Raw genomic sequence first — 10585 nt, 5'->3', positions numbered from 1 at the left:
ACTGAGCTTCCCAGTCCAGCCCGCCTCAGCTTGGTTTATAACCAAGTTGTTGACATTAGCAGATACTTGATCAAAGATTAACAACTAAACATTGCCACACATCCTAAAATGAAATGACTTTGCTCCAGTAAATGACTTTAAAAGCAATAAATAAAAGAGAGTTAATCTCAAACCCTTTGGAATATTATTTTTCAGGCTGTAAGGAAAAAAAACAGTCTGCCAATGTAAAATTTTGGATTAACAAAAAATTGTCCACTAAATAGAAAAAACAAAGATAAAAATGAAATGAAAGAAAACATTGAAGACACTTTGTTCCTACTGTAGCTGTTCCCTGTTAGTGAGGAGTGTAGTGGGAACATATGGTGTCATTTCTGTGGGTATTTCCGTATACATGTGTCCATCAGGTGTTGACGGGTCGGCGAGGGACACTTTGTATGTGAAGGATGATGTCAGCTTACGGTTTCTGTGAACAGCAGCTCTATCTCAGCAGGAATCTGTGAAAATTGGAGCGAAGAAGGAGGGAGGAGTCCCAGGAGCAAATGGGACACAGGAAGGATTGTTCCTCTGAGTGACAGTCCTTTTAGTCTTATCTCTCCTCGTCCCTCCTATAGGAAACCAGACGGGGGGGGGGGGGGGTCGCTTTTTACTCCTCGTCTTTACAATTGTTCCTGCTGCCCCTCTTTCATTCCCCATTCATTCTAAATTTAGAGGAACCCCTGCTCTCCTTCTCTTACTGTAATAGTAGAAGAAATAATTTTCTAAATGGATGTTTTCTTATGAATCACCAAACTAATGGCTACAAAGTACTTGTTTCTTTAATGCAGTATAAGAAATAAATGCATGTGAAGATGTTTTCTTTATTTTATGTAAAATGTATGTTCCATGTTTTCCAGATCTATATGAAACAGATAACATCATGAATTTCATATATCTTGTTTAAAAATTCTCTAATAATTTAAAGCCAGTGTTGTGCCGTGGATCATAATTTATAAAGACACGTGTTCTTCTGTGATAGAATATATTTAATTTTTTTATCATTCTTGTTGACAATCTTTCACTTCATCGATAGAGACATGATTGCACTTTACATATTTTACCATGTATACTAATGTTGTGTGTTAAAAACTAAGACTCTGCAATCTCTTCTGGGCTTGTTTGACTATTGTAGCGAAAGCACACTGAGTAAAGTAGCTGTTCTCACTGCAGGACACAGGACCACACTTTCTTATGACAACTGCTACATTTTAGCTTATATATATGGCCCCATGCTCATCTTCCAATAGCATAGCTCAGGTCTTTCATAGTTGGGTTATGTAAAACAATTACAAACAATATCTTACCTGTTGTAGATAGTTTTTTGAATGAGCTCTGTTTGTTTGGAGAAGTAATGTCTGCTTGACAAGCTAATGTCAGAGAGGGTCTGAGAAAAAGGTAAATTGCTGCCATCTTAAAATACTTGAATAAAAACAAAATAAAGAAAAAAACAACAACAAAAATACTAAACAAAGCAATCCATGGGAATATTTTATCGGCTTTCACACCTGGTGCATATGAATGAGTCAATAGTGATATCTGGCAGTGTGTTGGTCTTTTTTTCTGTTTTTACCATAAAAGTATTTACATCTGCTGTGTTGTGTATGTTTTTTTGTTGTATAAACATTTACACCATTCATTTGGAAAACTATTCACTTTTTGCTTTTTTGTTTTTTTGCAAGGGCGAATAAAAATATTTACAGAAGAAAAATAAAGATTTTGTTGCCACAATAACTAACGAGACATTGATCTCAATGTGAAGATTTTGAAAAAGTGTTTGCATAAACAGCTATGGATTAAGAATGGAGTTGTTTTAAAATGGCAATGATCCTCTTTGGTCTTTGCCCTGAGGTGACTTGCAAATAGCTCATAGAGCTAGAAATAAATTCCCTTTCTACAAAACGAGCTTGTTGAAAGAGCTATCTACAGCAGGTAAGATATTAATTGACCATAACCTTTCCACAGAACCCCACTTCAAAAGATCTGAACTTTTCATTTATCTTCAATTTCCCATCGGGCTGCTCTGTCTACACCTCCCCTGGTCGCCACACAAAGATAAGACACATCCATGCCTTTCAATAACCTCGTCCTTATTGTCGGTGACCTGCAGGTCAGCTGGGAGTCGAGGGTCACAGTCTCAGCTCCTGCATGTTTATAAATGGGAAACAGTGTCTGATGAGCACAGATAAAGAAACAGAGAGAAGAAGAGCATGGTGTATTATTGACAAGATAGAGTGCAGAAGAAGAGATTTAAAGCCAGGGAAGCTGAAAAGACTAATTAAATGTTATATAATGGTTAAATGCAGGCAACATTAATTAACAGTTTAACCAGTGAAGTTGTTAGACTAATGCTTTTTAGCTCACATACGTTTTATTGTCTTTATTGCTTGACAGAACATCAAGTTTCTTGGAAGCAGATTTGTTTTCTTTTATTTCTCTGTCTTTATTTAAGTAACCATTCAAATGCTGGCCTTTACTAAACGAATCAATACAAAGTGATAGCTTTAAAATTAAGATGGGGTATTTATAACATATTTTTGATGACATAAGCCATATTTAATCATCAGACAAGCTGGGCTGTACTAATGAGTGCAGATAGAATCACCCCCAGCCCTCCCACTCCTCCCAACCCTCACTTCAAATATAATTAGCTATGATTAAATTGGGTGGTGTTTAATTAATACCCCCCACAGCCTTTTCAGACGACTTTTCCATTTCCGGTGAGGCTTATCTGCAATCCTCCCATCAGCTGCACGAGTCTGTCAAGGTGTTTTGTTCTCTGCACATGTTGGTGTAAATCATAGAATGGGAGCCTATTGCATCCACAAATGAATGGTTACAATTACTTTTGCTTTTGTTGGAAAAAAAATAAATAAAGTTGAGCAATGTGTCATTTTTATAAGCTCAATGTGTGGTCAATTGAAAATATAGCACTTCAATGAATGTCATGATAAAGTTAAAGCTTAAAAAAACACAAGCAAAGCACTTTAATAGATCAAGGTTTGTGTTAATAAATATGGAACTTTTTCTGTTGCTTTTGAGAACGTGCAGCCATGTGTAAAAGTATTAAAGTATACCATTTCGTTATAGTGTTTTCCTTTTCAGGAGCCAAACTTTCATGTGATCTTTTAAAATGATCTTGAGCAACATTTCTTCAGGACTTAGGAAATCTTTCAACATTTTGTGTTGGACTCTGACAGTGTTTTTATTAATTTATTCTTGTTCAGCCTTTGTTTTAGACCTCTGTTTAAGTAAATTACCAAAGCATTGTGTTTACATAGACACAAAAGCTACTACAAATAGCACACAAATATACTTGCCTGTCAAAGTTTTGCTTCACCACAAACTTCTCATCCCGCAGGAGCTCAATCGGGTAAAATGAGGCGAAACTTGGTCACAACATTTCTCTGTCACATCATATAAACTCACATCATTAAGTCTTTGGTTCAGTAACACAACAATGTGGTACTCAACTGATGCCAACTATTAAAACCCAATAGGATGTTTTGGACAGGTTTGGTGTGGAAAGGTTATGAGCAATAAATATCTCACCTGTTGACAGTTGTTTGGCATAATTAGACTCTCGTTCATCACAACCTTAGATGTTTCCACTAAAATTATTGACATCTACTAAAGAAAGAATTCAAAGCTGTAAAAATGGGGCTTCACAACCAATGAATTTTTCACAAGACATTTTAAGTGCACCTTAAAAAAAAGAAGCTTTTTCCCTTTATAATTCGAATAACCAGTTCAAAATTAAATATAGCACAAAAATCAAGGAAGTCTGCTTCTGGTTATATTTATATATAGTTTAACAATGCTTCTGTCTGTTTATTAAAGTTCAAAACAAAAGGCAGTAGCAGAAATGCAGTAAGCTGTTTAGCATTAGCAGAGAAGATTTTGCAAGTTTTTCATGGGTGCACCCCACAAACTCAATTCTTCTTCTCAACCAGCAGATGTATTTTCCCAACAAATGAGACACCATTTAAAGGGAAATAAATAGGCATTCTAATAGAAACAATTTTTTTGCCCAGAAGCATTGTTACAAAAAAAATAATAATTCAACTACATTGAATTTTTCTTTCTTTTTGTGCTAATTTCATTTGCAGGAAATTCTTTATAACTTCAGAAACAGTACTGCTATCCAAAAAAAATTAAGTCAGGTCCTCTGGACGTGTTCAAAAAGCAAAAAAATTGTAAAAATGTTTAGTCTTTCATCCGAAAAACTTCTTTTGAGTTATCGTCAGCTCTCGTGTTACGTTTAGATTAGTGTTTGATTAGAGTCTTTAAGCGCACTCATTCATTTTGAGAACTGACCAGAATTTGCGGCGTCACCTTCTAACACTAAATTGCTGGATTTCTTCATATTAAAGAGGCCCATTAAACTGCTGTGTAGATAAAACAGATCTAACATGTAAACAGAACTCTGTAATGGAAAATAGCTTTTAAAACCCACATTGTTCTCCCATCATCCTTCAGTTGTTTGCATATCTTTTTCTGTCACATTTACACAGAAAACTGGTTTAAAAAAATCATGCAAATGAGTCCTGTCACCCCAGTAGAGAAATGTATTGATGAGCAGTTTCCATAGCACACAACACAAACAGCAGTCTGTGCCGCGGTCCCTTTTCCTCCTCACTTCAGGATGACGGGACAGTCGGTGAAAGGCAGCTGCAGATGGATTAAGAATAACAGTCGACTTGTTACACGGCTGAGCTCAGCAGTGTCCGGGTCAGAGGTCACCTGCAGCGTCACCTTGAAAACTGCCAGCTAGTTTTTATCTGCTGGTCACCGTTGTTCATAGAAGAACTTCACCCACAGACATTAAGGTGAATAGCAGACCACCACTTACAAGTTCTGTCTCATCTACAATGTTTATAGAGGGTTTGATAGCTTAAAGAATAAAAATTTTAATTAAATAAAATGAAACTAGTTCCTTTAATGTGTTACTTTGAAATGTTGGAAGTCACCCTAAAAGAGTAATCTCTTCCTCTATCCCAGGGATTTTTCCTTTGTGCCCTTGCAGAACATTATTTGGTTCAATAATGGAATATCTCCTGATGCTCATGTTCAGAGGTCTGTAACGTTTGCAATAAAAAGAGCCATTTTTGCCAATTTGCTGACTAATTATGATGTGTCTGGAGCCGCAAAACCTGCAACAACTGTATACTGTCAACTGGTGTAAGTTTGTTGGAGATGGCTTTTCCAGCCAGTGGGGGTGATTTTACAAAACGAAAAATGTCACTATTATTAACGTTTATTGATATTTTTACATTTAATACAAAAGAAAAGGCCAGATTCATGCAAAGAAAGAAAAAAATATATAGTTTTTAACAATTTTATAAAAATTTCAAACACTGAACTCTGCAGGCTGATGTGAGTTCTCTTAATTGTTGAAGAATTAAGTATCCTGCTTAGAGCATAAAGTTAAAGACGGTTTAAAATTAGGCCAGGTTGTTGGATGTCCAGTTACATTTTTAAAGAAATATAAATACTTTTGTTTACTTACACTTTGTTTTTTGTGTTTTATTCTTAGTGTTATCATATTCCTTCAGCAGCTTGTGTTAAATATTCCAAAACATTCTTGTGGTTTTGAGAGAATGATCATGCTGAGACTGGAAGTCGACTTAAAGTGGCTAACAAACCATTAGCATGATGTAGTCCATGTTTTACACCTTATATTTGTACTATTCTTCACATATTTGAAAATGACAGGAAATCTGCTAAAACTAGCCATTTTAATTGTTGCCAACACTTTAAATAAAATAATGTTTTATATTATTTTGGTCAAATCCTGAAAGAGCTGCTGCAGAGGGACCGAAGAGCCGCATGTGGCCCCAAAGCCGCAGGTTGCAGACCCCAGCTTATATTTGTTTTTCTTCTAAAGCATTTTAGTTTGTAACAAATTTAGTCAACAGTTATATACAATGATTATTGCTCAAATCGAGCTAACTACTAGGAAGCTACATTATCTCGAACCCAATTTAATTGGTTTAATAGCCACGTTTAAACTGTTTAAACCAGTTTAATTTCAAAACAAATTGGATTTCTAGTTGGCATTGTTCTTTAATTTTGTTCTTCTTGTGCAGCAGATTTGTCCACCACTGATGCCTTCAGCTGTTTAGTTATAGTAAAATGATAGGATTTGAGGTACGAGACCCTGCGTAGGCACAAAAATGTTTCCAGTAATAACGTTAAACTAACAGTAATGCATTTGCAGGAAACGGCCTGCAGCTATTCCTTCTCCAGCATTCTGTTACTGCAGCGAACGCTTCAGACTGCACGAGTTGATGGTTTGAAACTGCTGCCGATGGGGTTATGTGATGTGAAAGGTTCATCCGAAGAGTCTCTCACACACACTCCGGTTAACCTTGTAAAAGATGTCAAAGACATGTCAACTGTTCTTGGATCTTCATGCTTGTTTTACAGTCTAATGAAATGTCTTCAGGGCGCCTTGGGGAGTCCATCTGGCCTTCTGCTGCCCAGAGGAAGATGTCATGAATAGATTAGTCACCAAACATGATGGTCAGTCCTAACTCACTCCTTATGTGTCTTCGGTCTTTTTAATCAACTGAGCGGTAACGAAAAGTTGTTACATTTACAGCATTAGATGTGCTTACAGCAGAGTAGCATGAGAGTGTCTGATAGGTTGAGTGGATTTGCACTTTAGATGAGAAAATTCCTTTAATTGTGATTGTTCCCAGGAAAATAATGATAGAACGTCTGTTGTGATGTTTAAAGGCTAGATTACAAAATCTAAATTCAGTAATGAACACAGGTATTTCGTTTTGCATTTAAAGCGCATCCTGACTCTTTACTTGTAAACAGACTTAAATACAAAACTCGAGATCACTTTTTAATTTGAGCCTGAAAATCTGTGTCCGTTTTTCATTTTGACTTGTGTTTTTTTTGGTTTCATAATTATTTATCAATCTCAAACTAGTGCTTGTTAGAATGATAAGCTCGAGCTAAAATAACAATTTAGAAAATTTAGAGCAAGAGGCTGAAAAAAAAGGGACACACCAGGACACCAAAGTTCTTGCTCAATAATCCAGGTATAAAATCCAACAATGTTCAGTCAAGTCATCTGGACAGTGTGTGTGTAAGTGTGTGTGTAAGTGTGTGTGTGTGTAAGTGTGCTGAGACGTTTCACCCTCCATCTGGAAGCCTTCATCAGTCTGAGGAAACACCAAACAAAACTGCTTCTCCTCCAACAGCTTACTCCAAAGTGGACTGATGAAGTCTTCTGGATGGAGGGTGAAACGTCTCAGCACACACAAAAAAAAAGAAAATAAAAAGAAACTATCCAGATGGCCTGACTGAACATTGTTGGACAGATCAGGAGTTTTACTGGTTTGAGTTTCTCTTCTGCTGCCATCACAGTTCAAGCTATTAGAACACAAGAGTAATTACTATTAAGGTAAGTTATTTTTATCAAAATATCCCATGACCAGTGAATATATTTTAATAAAACTCTCAGCAAAATATAATTGGATACTCATCTACAATCGATCAACTTTTGAAGTCAACCCATTTCAAGTTGGCCATTACAGCTTATTGCCTTAAGTGCACTAAAAATTATTATTGCTGGTAATTCTACAATTATTGAGGTACAGTTATGTGTGGTAGTAGCTGAGGGTCATCCCTTACACATACTCTGAGCCTTAACACGTCCAACAAGATCTCACAACATCACATGAGGTTGTGCAAAGCAATATTTACAGATTTTAGTCAAAATGACAACAACTGTCATTTCTGATCAGAACATGCTTAAAATGTGTTTGTCCGTTCGTGATTTACACCATTTAGTTTATTTTCAAACATTTAGCGAAACTCTTAGAATTTTGTTTTCTCTCATTCCAGTTCTCTTTAATTTGAATGTATCTTTCTATTTGTCTTTCCGTATCAGCGGGTGCACCTCTGGTTTAACTCAAGCTGTCAATATGTGTACAGCACAAGCAAAAAAACAACAATAAGGTTTATACGCTTCCAAACATCCGATGCACAAACATGTCGACGTCCTTCTTTTTGTGTTTGTGTCTGTGGTAATTATCAGCTGATCTCCTTTCTGAATTAGGAGTCTAACGCCTCTTTTCCATCATTAATGGCACAGCACGGTTCGACTCAACTCGGCACAGTTCCGAGGCTTTTCCACTAGTAACGATTCGTAGAACCGGTCTATTTTTTCAGTACCCTTTTCTCTGGGGTTCCAAGTGGGTCGAACCGACACCAAAACATCACGTCAGAACACTGTGGGTCACTGACTGGTCAGGGTGTGGAGTGACTGGTTGTTTGAGAAACTTTCACAACGACCCGATCCGCCATGTGCAATAACTCAAGCTCGAGCAGCGGCTGGACCTATTTTAAAGATTTTAAAAACAATAATGACATCACCGTGGTCAAATGCTGAAGTGCAGGCGATTTTTGGTGGCCCACAACAAAGTTCGGAGCGAACTAGATGGAGCTCCACTGGTCCTCCTGGTCCTCTCCACCAGAGTCTCAGAGCCCCGTCAGGCTGTGCAGGGCGCCATCTCCCCGCCTCTGAGCTCCACCGGGCATTGCGGACAATCTTCCGTGCTGCCGACCCAAACCCCGGCCTCGCATGCTCTGAGGGCTTCGAGCTGCCGAACTGCAAAAGCACGCGAGGCCGGGGCCCGAATCCCGGCCTCGCGTGCTCATTTAGGCCAGATCCTGACCCCTGTCAGACGGGCAGACTGGGACGGGTCTGGGACAGAGGGTGGAAAGGATTTAAAAATATATATTTTATGTATTAAAAAAAAGGTATTTTTACTCGGTGAAGATTAAAAAATAAATAAACGGTGCCAGCTTTATCATGAAATCCTGTTTTCTCTTATCTGTTAAAGTTAACTCGGCTGAAAAATCATTAAAAGACACAAAATTATTGGATCTCTCAGGAATATTTCCCTCAAATATGTTTACAGCCTTTAGTTCAACTTTATTCTAACGCACAGATGTACAAATCACAAAACAAGAATTAAACTTCAAAACAAAGCTAAAAAAAAAAAAAAAAATCTGTGAACAAGAAACAAAACCACATATATAAACTGAACAATAAAATAAAATGAGTGCAAATACATCAAATGGTGAAGAAAATGTATACAATTTTAAATATAGATTTTTTTTTGTAGAAACTGGTTCATCAGAGATTTAATGGTGAACTAAAGTTCATTAGAAGTATATTAGCATATTATAATATATATATATATATATATATATACATATAGTTTAATTTGATCATTTTAATAATCTGTATTCTTTTTAATTTACCAGAAACTTCCAAATAAATTCTCATCCTGTACTGAAACCTGTTTCAGTGTCTTACCACCAGCATTACCACCACCAGCTGGTGTGACGTCAATTTGAACCCTCCCACTAGAACTGGTACTGAAAGTATAATGAAAACACAACGTGTACCGCACCGAGCCGAGTCGAACCGTTTACCGGTACTAAAGGTACTAATGGAAAAGGGGCAAAAAAGTCTTGTTTAAGATGTTGGAAAGTGATTTCACTTTTAATTTACTGAATAAGATTAGCTGAAAGCATAACGTTTTCTAAAATCCATCATCCAGTTTTAACATGTCTGCCTGTGCGTTGTGGCATAAATTTTGTGCACTGACATACTTACACATGTGCTCTAAGTTTACTTCAGTTGTCCTTGATCTTTTTAGTCGTATCAAAGCCAAGCAGAAGGAAAGAACTGCTTTTCAAAGTTCACATTTCAAATATATTAATTGTCTTACGCCGCTTTCATTTATTTCTCTAATAATCCCCTGAGGTGGCTGAGAGGCTGTTTACTGTCTTTGATTCGACGTCCTGTAGCTTTCACTGCGAGCGTTAATTAACCTTCAAATGGAGAAAGTATTGTAGGCGTAAAAGTACGCGTGCGCGCTCGCCAAGCACACATGGTGTGCACAGACTCGACAATGAAAGGGATCTTTTAAACTGCTAAACTGCTTTTCATCCTAGATCTCCCTCCATGCTTCTTGTACAGACAACATGCAAGTCGACATTTATTTCCTATTCCTTCCTGCTCGCTCCTTTTGTGCACCAAAGTAACTCGGTCTGGGCTCCCAGGTTCTTTGAACTTCAGTCAGAGCAAACATAACATTACAGGTTCAAAGACAACAGCTATCTGTTTCCTACTCAGGAGTCGTTCATTTCCCTCTGTTGGTCTGTCTCTTCAGCTTTTTTATTTCTTTCTCTTATATGTCATCCCTATAACGGTGGGAGGAGGGGGGAGAGAGGGTCGTTCACTTCTTACATATCTGGTAAAACATTCTATTATTTTGATATATGCTCTCATTAGCTGTTCAGTTTAATTAAATGAGCTCATTCATATGAAAATGGGGAAGCTGATAGCGATTTCTTTCCGTGGCGACTATCACTAACCCCGCGCGGCAACTCTTAATTAGAAACCAGTTTGATTGACGTTGAGAGTGCTGTATTCACCCACACACACACACACACACACACACACGCACGCACACACACACACACACACACACACACACACACACACACACACACACAC

The sequence above is a fragment of the Nematolebias whitei genome, chromosome 7 (genome assembly GCF_014905685.2).
Source record: "Nematolebias whitei isolate Nwh7 chromosome 7, NemWhi1, whole genome shotgun sequence".
NCBI classification, from domain to species: domain Eukaryota; kingdom Metazoa; phylum Chordata; class Actinopteri; order Cyprinodontiformes; family Rivulidae; genus Nematolebias; species Nematolebias whitei.
This window is presented reverse-complemented; position numbering follows the sequence as displayed.